We start from the raw sequence: 11,849 nt of genomic DNA, 5'->3' as shown, positions 1-11,849 counted from the left end.
GCGCAGCCCTGCTGCCGGTGGATCCTCCCTTTCCCGGGCAGTCACCATCCGGACCGTGTGAGTTATGAAATTATAAAATTACCGGCAGAGAACAGACTGTTCCTGCCTGCTGCTGCACCGCGCTGTCAAATGACAGCCGGGTGTCATTTACCGGCTGGCACCGGGATCCGAGCGGGCACTGCCCCGGTACCGCCGTTCCAGCTGTCAGCAGCCCCTGTTGGGCAGTGGGCACTGTGGTATTTGTACCTGTGGGTGTGGATCATAACCAAAAGGCTTGGTGTGGAAACTCAGGATATTCCTCTGGCTGCCCTGGAGGACTCGAGACCCTGGCAGGGGGCTCAGAGACCTTGGCACGGAGTTCAGGACGCCTGTGCCTTTGATTTTAACCCATGGAAACAATTACCAACGTTGTGCGAAGAGTTACAAGCCACGAGGGTTGGAATAGAATGATAGTGAATTCCACAGGGTGGAAAAGTAGAATTACGGGGTTTTTAGAATGGGGGTTCAAGAGGTAAGATGGAGGAATGTGGGCGTGTCCAGCCTTTCTCCTTCTTGTCCTCCATCTTATGCTGTGATGGTGGCACTTTTGGATTGGTTTGGAGTAGAAACACACTGTCTAACATAGGTGATAGGTACTGGGAAATTATTGTAAATAATGCACGTTTAGTACATTTTAGTATAAAAAGCTAACACCACCTCTGCGGTGGTCAGTGTGCCACAGACTGACTTGCTAGACAGACCTCGGTGGGTCAGAGAAAGAATGTTATAGATAGGAAAAAATAAACAAGCTTGAAAAGCAGAACTTGAAAAGCTCGGCTTCTTCTTCAGTCTTGGGGCCGGGAAAAAGAGACTTTCTAACACCTCAGGGTCATCTTGACACCAGGGACCTCCTCAGCTTGGGAGCCGACCTGTTTGATGGAGCAGCCCTGGGGGTCAGGTTTTTGTTCCAGCCAACAAGTGGCAGGACAAGAGGAAATGTCCTCAGGCTGCACAGGGCAGGTTTAGATCAGATGTTAGGGGATGTTTCTTCAGGGAAGGGGTGATCAGGCACTGGAAGAGGCATTGGTGAAGCCATCATCCCTGGAAGTGTTCAAAAACTGAGTGGATGTGGCACCTGGGGAGATGGATTAGTGGTGGCCTTGACAGTGATGGGGAATCAATAACTGCAATCAGTGGTTTTACAGGGCTTTTGCAATCTCAGCAAATCTGCAATTCTATAATTCTGCTGCTGTGGTACAACCAGCGAGCAACTATCACATGCAGGATCATCATCTGGGAGTGCCCAGACCCTCTTCTGCCTGAGTGGTGAGTGTGGAGGAAGCCAGGAGGGTTGGCCATGGCTTCTGGGTGAATTTTAGGAGCCCATCTTCCTACATTTGTCCATGAATGGGCAAAACATACCAAGACAAGCTCCTCAGAGCACCCTGTGTGTCCCAATGGAGTGGCAGCTGGATGTTCCTTTAGGTGGGACCATAACCCACTGTGGGCTCTTCCCTGCAGCTTTCCAAGGCATTTCAATGAATCTGGAGTAGTGGCAGGGTGCAGAAATGGTGAGTCAGACCCCAGAATTGCCAGGCTCAGCTGCTGCTCGTGTTCAGTTGTGGATTGTTCAGGGTTTGGGGATTTTTTTTTTTCAGATTATTTCTGGATTTAGAGATTCTGGGGCTTCTGTGTCATAGTGTGGTTTTGGTGAGGGGTTTTTTTCTGTAATGGAGAGACTCCTTGCCTAAAGAAGAGCTCCTCACACTCACTGAAGCTGTCACATCTGTTCCTGGAGGGTCTGGGAGCACAAAGGTTCCTCCCTGGGACGAGGCTGATGGCAAACACTGGGGTCACAATGCACATCAGCAGTGTCTCCCCTCCACTCCACTGAACAGCACACAGAGCACACAACTACCCACTCCTCAATCTGTTCTTTTTTTTCCCCTTTTTCCACCCTCTTTTAATTGCTGGTGATCCCTCCCAAGCTTTGCTCCAGGCTCAGTGATGTGATTCATCTTGGCTGCTGTGGAGATGGAATGGGAAGGTTCCAGCACTGACATAGCTGCTCATGAAATCCTCTGCTGCTGGCATTGTTGGGCCGTGTATCCTTTAGAATTGCAACACCCCAAACCTGACAAACAGGCCCTTCATCCACACGAGCTCCTTCTCCTTTCTCCTTCTTTACGGAAAATTGGCAGGCTCCCAACCTGTTTCCATAGGAACGGGCTGGGAGAGCAGGAGACCTCCAGCTGCTGAAGTCCCAGCATTAACACAGCCACGGCATCTGCCTGGCCGTGACAGGAGCTCCTGCAGCCCCTGGAGACTGCAGGCATGGGGAAAACACTCATTTTGTGGTGGAGATAAGGAGCTGATAACTAGCTTACCTGAGGCTGCCTGGCTGATTTTGGTGCAGGGTGGAAAAAGCTCCATTATTTGCACTTGGATGCTGAGTCTCATCCTGCTCCCCTGCTTCTTTGGGGGCTGCCCCAAACCTCCCATGTTCCCCAGGCTGAGCAGAGGCTTCCCCGCAGGATGGCAGCATTTCACTAAAGCTCCAGCATCAGCTGGAGATGCCTCAGGTGTCTGCTTGGATTTGCTTCCCTCTTATGAAATGGAAAAGAGAGGAAATAAATTGTGGCACAGCTCCCCCGCCTGACTTTCTGCTCGGGTGCCAGTTACCAGCTCAGGCTATTGTTCTGCAGAGTTTCATTTTAAGCTCCTTTATTAGACACTCTAAAATATCACTTCCTTGCTCTTGCAAACAGCCTGTTCCTGCAGGAGAGATTTGTGCTTCTTAGTCAGCTGATGGTGGTTTCCAAGGGAAGGCAGCCCTGGGAGTGGTGGTTTATCACCTGCTCTGCTGCTGTTTGATCCCCTCTCTGCCCCAGGGCCGGGCTGTGCTCTCACACTGCTGCTAAGAGGTGCAATTAGGGTTTGGCCCCCTTGCAGAAGCTCCCATCAAACACTCCAGGCTCCTCATATGAGAAGTGAGGAGCTGGGCTGAGCTGGTTCCCACGTCCTTCTAAGTGCTGCACTTTCTCCGGTCTGTCTGCACATGCACAGCTGGGAACTGACATGGAAAATCTTCCTAACCCTACAGCATCCGTTCCCCTAGGAGGGAAAAATGCTTTATTTCCTTCCAGTGGATTTTTATGGAGCAGGTCATACCTGGGAGGTGCTGCCCCATTCTGAGCCTGTGGCCCTGGTATGAGCACCAGAGCAAGGAGCTGCTTCCAGAAAGGTCCTTTTTTTCTGCTTTGCTCTCTGTTGCTCCCAACAGACAGGTTCCCAGCTAGCTGGGGAAGCAGCAGAGCTCTCCAGGGAATTGCACAAACCCTCACCTTGCTGCCCAGCCAAGGAGCCAGCCTGAGCTTTGCTACAGCCCCAGCAGCTGCCATGCCTGTGGTTCCAAATCCTCACGCTGAGAGCTCCCAGTGAGGATCAGAGGGGGAAGGGGGTGTCCTGGCACCTCTGTCTGCGTGGCACTCACCCACCTGAGGCAGCAGTGTGCCCCAGGGGTGGGCAGCATGCTGCAGTGGAGGCCAGCAGGGAGGGAAAGGCAGCTGGGCCTGGCACATCTGCAGCAGGAGGAGGCAGCAAGGCTGACTCCCACGGCAGCTGCAGGGGTGGGAAGCAGCACAGGTTTTATTCTGTCTGGTACAAAAGGTACCCTTGAAAAAAGGCAGAAGGCAGGCTGAGGCTCAGGCACCACACGCTGCATGAGCACAACCTCCTCTTTGAGTTCTTGGGTGCTCGTGTGAAAAATGTGTATTTTATGATTGGCTTTTCTCAAATATTCAAATGAATGTGATAATGTGTTGTGTTAGAAAGTAATGCCGTATTAATTCTCTTAAGTAGAGTGTTAAATAGAGTTTTAGGTTATAAAAAAATGTTAAAATAGAAACTGTGCTATGTAGGATAGTTTCTTTAAAGAAAGGACTTGCAGTGAGATAGCAGCCACAGGACACCTGAATCTTTCAGAGAAAATGAATTTATTGCTTTCTTATCAGGAGAAATGAACTTCTTCCCACCTCAAAGGCGCTGTCAGGATTCAGAGGAAGAAGTTGATGATGACCAGACAGAATCCTGTGTTTGAATGGAATTTATGCATCATGTATGAGGTGTATGAATATGCAACAGGCTGTTGTTTTTAAGAGTTAATCCTTTGTGAACGTGGGTCCTTTTTCAGTCTCCTGCTGCCCAGAAAGGGGTACCTGGTCATCCATAACTCTTTGTATTTATTGTCTCATATTGTCCTAATTCAAATTGTCCAAATTGTTATTACTCTAATTATATTACTGTTTTATAACCATTTAATTACTATTTTATTTACTATTTTATTTTATTACTATTTTATTTACTATTTTAAAATTTTAAAAACAGGTGATTGGCATTTTTCACGCTCAGGGGCTCTTTTTGTGTGGTTTTAGAGCCGTCACAGCACGTGTGGCCAAATCTCCCCTGGAATGGCCTCCTTCCCAGTGCTGGGATGGCCAGGGGCTCCTTCAGCTTGGGAAGGAGCTGTGGAGGACTGGCTGCCCAAATGTCTCTTTGGCATGGCTCCATGGTCAGCCTGTCCCTTACAGAGGTGTTGGCTGAGGTGATGGCTAAAGAATTGCTGCAGAGGTCAGGTGGGATCCTAGACACATCCTGAAGCTGCCAGCTTGTTCTTGGAGGGGGATCAGTGAGGAGAAGGGGGTTCCTTTCACTGCTCTGGGCACATCTGATGCAGACGTTTCCAGAGAGTCAATCAGCTGAATTAATGAATCATTCCTAAAGCCAGAATTCAAAGATCCTCCTAGTACACGTCAGCTGACATGGCATTAATACTCCCTTCTGTGACCTTTACATCACCATCCAAGCCCAGGCTCCCCTTTTTGCCCTTTCATATTTAATATTAAATCTGATTTAGCTGCAAGGGGGCTTTATCATGTGCTCAGACGAGTCAAAGGGATTTCACAGTCCATCCCTGAGGCAGAGCCATGGGTGGGAAAAGCATTGCCCTGAGGAGAAAAGCACTGACCTGAGGGTAAAAGCATCACACACACTGAGGACAGAGCTCTCCACCACTGCTCCCTTGGCACTGAGCACCCCTCCTGTGCCTGATTTTTACCTGTGTTGCTTGAGGTACTTGCTGACCCCATCTTTTTCTTGGAGCTCAATGCTCAGCAAACTCCAAAGCTGCCTAAGGCAGCAGCTCCTCCTCTCCTCTCCTCTCCTCTCCTCTCCTCTCCTCTCCTCTCCTCTCCTCTCCTCTCCTCTCCTCTCCTCTCCTCTCCTCTCCTCTCCTCTCCTCTCCTCTCCTCTCCTCTCCTCTCCTCTCCTCTCCTCTCCTCTCCTCTCCTCTCCTCTCCTCTCCTCTCCTCTCCTCTCCTCTCCTCTCCTCTCCTCTCCTCTCCTCTCCTCTCCTCTCCTCTCCTCTCCTCTCCTCTCCTCTCCTCTCCTCTCCTCTCCTCTCCTCTCCTCTCCTCTCCTCTCCTCTCCTCTCCTCTCCTCTCCTCTCCTCTCCTCTCCTCTCCTCTCCTCTCCTCTCCTCTCCTCTCCTCTCCTCTCCTCTCCTCTCCTCTCTCCTCATGATTTATGTGCTGTTGAGCACAGAGAGATTCTAAAGGACCAGCTCCCAGGGAAAAGCCTGGCACAGCTGGATCTCCAAAGGACTTCCTTGCATGTAGGACTCCTTTGTGCCTCCCATGAGATCCCATTACACCTCTTCCACTGCTTTTTCTTTAATTGCTGCAGATGATTTTTTTTTTTTTTTCATGCAGCACAAGCTGACTGCTGATGGAGTCAGTGCCATGTGCTGCTGGAGACACAGGAGGCTTGAGTGGAGGGAGTAATGGATGGCAGAGGAGATGCCAGCTGCAGATCACAGGGACATGCACAGCACTGTCATTGGCTGGCTTGCGCAGATTTCCTCCCAAACAGCATTTTTTAATCTAAAAGAATGCAAGAAACTGGAACATGGCTTGCTTCATTCATGGCTTCCCTGGAGGCAGCAGCAGCATGTTAAGGAAAAAAGAGAAGGAGGAGGAAAAAATAGTCAGAAGCACCAGGTGGCTGAATATCTTGCAGCCTAATTGATTCCTCTTTAATTAGAACAAAACCTGTTGCACTCAAGCAGCATTCAGTGCCAGCTTTGGAGAAAGCAGCATCTTCCCTGGCCCTGTACCAGCACAGCTTGGCATGGAGGGAGGAGAGGAACCTCAGGGAGCCATGTGGAGCTGACAGTGCCTCTTCCACACCTGGGAATTCAGGCAAACTCCAGCTCCTACAACTTTCTTGGAGGCAGCAAGAGCAGGATGAAGGAGAGCCGAGCATGTCAGTGTCTGCTGCACACTGAGCTGCAGCAAGGGACTTGGCTGGGATGAACTGAGACTTCACAGGGATTTCTGTGCCTGTGCCTGACCTCACTTGGGAACTGCTCACCGCTTCTCCCACAAATCCAGTTATTTTTAAAATGAGAAAGAGCTCGGCTTCGTTTGCAGTGAAATGATTTCTCTGCTTTTTGCCTCTTCAGTTTTGGATGGATGTTCAAAACCTTGCCTGTGTTGGGGACCTGCAGGGCTGTGTCCAGCTCTGGGCCCCCAACATGAGGACATGGAGCTGTGGAGAGGTTCCAGAGGAAGCCATGAAGATGCTTCCATGGCTGTAGCACCTCTGCACTGGAGTTGGGCTGGGAGAGCCTGGAGAAATGAAGCTTCCAAAGAGACCTTAGAACCCTCTCCAGTGCCTAAATGAACTCCAGGAGAGTTGGAAAGGGACTTTGGTTGCAGGTGTGGAGGTACAGGACAAGGGGAGTGGCTTCCCACTGCCAGAGGGCAGGGTTAGATGGGATATTGGGAAGGAATTCTTGGCTGTGAGGGTGGGGAGGGCCTGGCAGAGGCTGCCCAGAGCAGCTGTGGCTGCCCCATCCCTGGCAGTGCTCAAGGCCAGTTAGACTTGGACTAGTGGAAGGTGCCCTGCCCGTGGCAGGAGGTGGAACAAGATGAGTTCTCATGTCTCTCCCAGCTCCAACCAGTCTGTGATTCCATGAAAACAGGCTCTGCACTGCCTGGTACAGGTTAGCTGGCAATGTTCAAACCTTGTCCCCTGCTCCTCAAATGCTTTTGGCAATGCCACCTTATGGTTTTAATTCTTTGGTCCTTGTGACGTGTGCAAGGGCTTCCCCTGGTGCAGGGTGGCTGTGGGGGCTCTCCTGTCCCCTCACAGCTTCTCCAGGAGTTGAATTCTTCTCCTGGGTTGCTAGTTCTATTGAAATGTCATAGAGGATGAAGTGACAGCTTCACCTGTCTGTGGGTTTTGTAGCAAAGCCCCCAGCACCAACTGCCTTGGGATGGCTGCTGTTGTTCCAGCACAGTGACTGCTGCCCAGCAGAAAACCCCAAAATAATAATTTGAGTAGCAAAATGTCATTTTCTAGCCCATCCCTGCTGAAAAACCTTTCTCATGGTGGGAGCACCAGGCCAGCAGCCTCTGGGGAACTGAGATGGCTTCTTCCATCTGTTTAACATGTAAAGGGGCGCAGATGCTGTTAAGTCTAGCTTGGCCTCTCATCAGGCAGCTCCATCCTTTGCAGGTGCTCTCAGGAATTGCAGGCAGAGAAGAGGAAGCTGAAATGCAAATGCTGTGGCTGAGCAGGAAGCTGAGAAGGGAAAAAGCATCCTCCCAGCCCCTGCATGGAATCCCAGCCGTGCTCTCCTCACTGGGCAGGGGAGCTGGCACAGCCACGGGCTCCAGCAGTGAACTGATCCCGTTGGAATGGTCTGTAGCAAGAGCTGGAGCAGCCCTGTGTGGGTTTGTGAGGGCTCAGGAGCAGATTTCATGGTGCCAAGCTGTTTGGCTGATGTTACCCTCTCTCATCTGGCTGCAGACCTGACACCACTGCTGGTAAAGGACAAGAATCAATGAACCCCTCTGTGCCAGGAGCACCAAGGCTGGCGAGGTGAATTAGCAGCACAGCAGCCTCAATTTTACCTTAGAGCAGGAGCAGCACAGCCAAGATGGAAATAGCTCCAGGACAGGTCCCCACCTCATTTTATCTCTGCAGCAAGTGCAGAAGAGGCTTTCCTGAATTATTTTCTTCCTGCCTTGAGGAGCTGGGCACCAGACCTGCATTGCCCAGCTGGAATCCACCTCTCCTGCTCACTCCCCACCCACCCCATCCCCTGGGAAGCAGAAGCCTCTCTGCAGGGAGTGACTCCCAGCTCCTGACTGGGGAAATGCCAGCATTCAGAGCCCTTAGCTCAGCACAGAACACTTGCCTGGTCCAAAGCCCCTGTTCCCTGCCTGGCCCTCCCTCGCCCCCAGGAGCTGCCTCCCACATCTGCTCACTCCCAGCAGGCAGATGCTGATTCAAAGCTGTGCCCCGTGGAGCCAGTTTGCCTGGGATTTTCCTCTGCCTTGTGGAAGGCCAGTAGTTCCCCACTGTTTTTAAAAATTCTATCTGTAAGGAACTGTTTAACAAAACAACAGCTTTTTTAATTTTTTTTCCCCTCCTTTTTTGCCCTCGTTTTTTCAGAATGCACTTCCCCTCCTGTCTCTGCACATGCCAGCACTGATGCAGGCACATTGCACTGGGCTGGGTAAAGGTGCCCAGACCTTCACACCAACAGCACCCTCCTCCTCCTCCCTCTCACCCCTGGGACTGGGAAAGCAAAGGGCAGACACAGGGAGGTGGAGATCCACCCTGTGGCCATTATTGCCTTTCTGCTCAGAGAAACTTTAATCCTGGGCCATTATTTAAAACAGATTTCATGCTGCACATAAAGATGAACATATTCTGCCTTGCCTTCATGGGCAGTATCAGAACTAGAGCTGCCTTTGTACAGCAGGGCTCTGCTGCTCTAAGCCATTAATCCTGGAAATGAAGCTCCAAGGGTTTAATCACCTATCAGAGAGCCCCCCGGGCTGCTGGAGGTATTTTTAGGATTTAGAGGTATTAGCTCAAAACTAAAAAAGCCTGATTTATTGATTAATCACAGTTCAGCTGCTGCACATCTCCCTCCTCCTCTGCTGGCTCCACCACACCATGTTTAGCTGGGGGAGCTGTTTCTGTTGCCATCCTCCCAGCATGAATGTGAGGATGAAATTTGGGGTGCCATCTTCAGAGTGAGCTGAAGCAGTGCCCCATTGCTGGGCCCAGAGTGGAAAGAGTCCAGCTTCCCCTTATCTCAACCAATGCATTCACTTTGGGAAAGTTATTTGTGTGCTCTTTGCACCCCAGACAACTTTTATCCTTGTTTTTTAGAGAGGGATGAACTGGAGGGAGCAGCCCAGCTCTGATGTTTGAGCAGAGCTGGGTGAGCATGAGGAGCCTCAGTGCAGAGCCAGAGGAAAAAGCACCAACCTCCTCCACTCCTTTCTTGAGCCTCAGCCCAAGAACAGGGGAACCAAAAATCCTTTTGGAAAACCCCTCATCACTGCCATACAACAAAACATCTGGGGGTTCCCCCTGGTTTTACAAAGTGCCCAACAGCTCTTGGTTGGCATGGGGAGTCCAGAGATGTGACCTTTGTGCACAAGGGAACAGGGATTTATCCCTTCCCTGGGGGATTCCCAAACTGTGCAGACAGACCCTGAGGAGCACCAAGCTGCTTCCTGGGGATGAACGGGACAGCTCAGCACTGCTGAGGGCAATCCCTGCACCCAGCACAACCCTTGTTTCACTTTGGCAAGGGATCCCTGGGTCAGGAATGCCTCCAACATCACTCCAGGGGCAGAAAGGAAGGAGCTTTTGCAGCTTGCAGAACAGAGGCTCCGAGGCACTGGTGGCTGTACGTATAGATCATATATTTGTGTGTGTAACTCTGCACACAGAGCTGCATCCTTACACACCCGCACAGGTAAATACTTCTAGATAGTGACCTCTTCAGATTAAAGTCCAAGGCACTTTTTACAGTGAACAGGTTAAAGCCATAGTTTAAAACATGCCTGTTTCTGGGTACAGCTCGGGTTTATGGCAATGCTGTGGGGATGGGCTGTTGTCACACGGGCCAGCCCCCACTCCTGTCCTCCAGCTGAGAGACCGGCCCTGAGGGAGGAAGGTAAAGCCCAGCACTGGATCCTGACCACAGAGAACATGCAGGCAGCTCCCACTGGAAGGTGCATGGGCAGTGCTGAGACCCCAGTGGGGGGAAGAACACTTTGGGTGGAAGAAGGAGCAGAGCTGGGTGCACAGAGCACCGGGGCCCCCAGCCAAGAGCACCCACTGGGGCAGGTGGTTCTGGAGCCCTGCCTGGTGCCTCGTGGGGCTCTGAGGTGGCTCATCCCATAGGGAAATAACTAATGCCATGGAGAAGAAGCTTTGGAAGCTTTTTCTCTCTCCTGCTAAATCCCCTCTCTACAACCTCAGACCCTTTGGATACCTTTTAGGAGGGAGCTTGGAGTTAGGTGAGAAGAAGCTCAGAGCAGAGCCTGGCAGCAGAATCTTCCCAAACTGCTGAGCAATCACCACCATTGCCCCCCAGCAAACATACCTGGTGGCCAAGGCACAGGGCTCTGGGCTGCCTGGGAGGTGCTGGGCAGGACAAGCCCAAGGGAGAGGACCAGGAATCCCCTGGCAGTAGCAGAGGCTCAGCCCTGGCCTCTCAGAAGAAGAACCAGCCTCTTTCCTCCATCAGAGCTGGTTTCTGCAGGGAGATTTCAGGTCTGGGGTCCAGCAAGGAGCATCCAGACCTCATGGCAGCTCATTGCTGCTGGGGCTCTGCTGGCTTGGACTGGCCTGGAAGGGTGAGGCCAGCACAGCTCTACAGTGGCAGCATGGCAGTGACTGCAGCTCTGAGCAGTGCAGGGACTTTTGGACTTTCTCTGGACAAAACCAGCAGGAATTGGTTCCATAGGTGCTGCTCATTCCCTGACACACCATGCTCTGTGAAAACTGGCCAGGACAAAGTGTGGCTGTCAAAGAGCAGCTTAAGACTTTTGATCCAGCAGGGATCAGGTCCAGCAGCTCAGGAGGTAAGGAAGTGATGCTCTCTGAGGCTCAGGGAGTCCATGGAATCACAGAATCATGGAATCACAGAACAGTTTGGGCTGGAAGGGACTTAAAGCTCATCTCAGTCCCCGTGCCATGGGCTGAGACATTTTCCACTAGACCAGGTTGCTCCAAGCCCCACCTAACCTGGCCTTGAACCCTTCCAGAGAGATGGGGCAGACACAACTCTGGGCAGCCTGTTCCCAGCTGGAAGGCTGAGACAAAACAATCCCTGCAACCTCATCTCACTTCTCTTTCATGCCCAGGGTTTTGTCCTCCTATGCCATCGTATCCTGAGGCTGAACAAAAGCTGCAGCTCCCAGGGCAGGGTGTGAAATGTGAACTGGACATGTCCCAGTCTCTTCTCCCGAGTTACAAGTGAAAGGACAAGAGAAAATGTCTGAAAGTTTTGCCAGGGGAGGTTTAGGTTGGATATTGGGAAAATTTCTGGTGTGTAAGTGTGGCCAGGCTGCCCAGGGCAGCAGTGGAGTCCCCATCTCTGGAGGAATTTAGAAGATTTGTGTTTGTGGCACTCAGGCACGTGGGCTTGGTGGTGCTGCTGGGTTAACAGCCAGACTTGATGTTCTTAGAGGACTTTTCCAACCTCAACGATTCCATAATTCTATGAAAATGTGCTCTGCAGCACTGCTTTCTCAAGAGCCACAAAGTAAAAAGGAAACAAAGCCTGGAGGAAAAGGGGAATTTTGACTCTTGCAGAGCAGAGTCCCTCCTGCTGCTGGAGGAGGCAGCCTGGGGCAAAATGGCTTTCCAGAAACTGGGAACAAAAGGAAAAAAACCCTGACCTTTCTGTAGGGAGAAGCAAAGCTCTGGTGCCATTGGGCTGCACACAGATCAGCTCCAGACCTGCCAGAGGTCAGCTTCCAAGCACTGGAAAT

Source organism: Melospiza georgiana, chromosome 33 (assembly GCF_028018845.1).
Source record: "Melospiza georgiana isolate bMelGeo1 chromosome 33, bMelGeo1.pri, whole genome shotgun sequence".
Classification (NCBI taxonomy): Eukaryota; Metazoa; Chordata; class Aves; order Passeriformes; family Passerellidae; genus Melospiza; species Melospiza georgiana.
The sequence above is the reverse complement of the archived record's forward strand: the minus strand, read 5'-3'. Positions refer to the sequence as shown.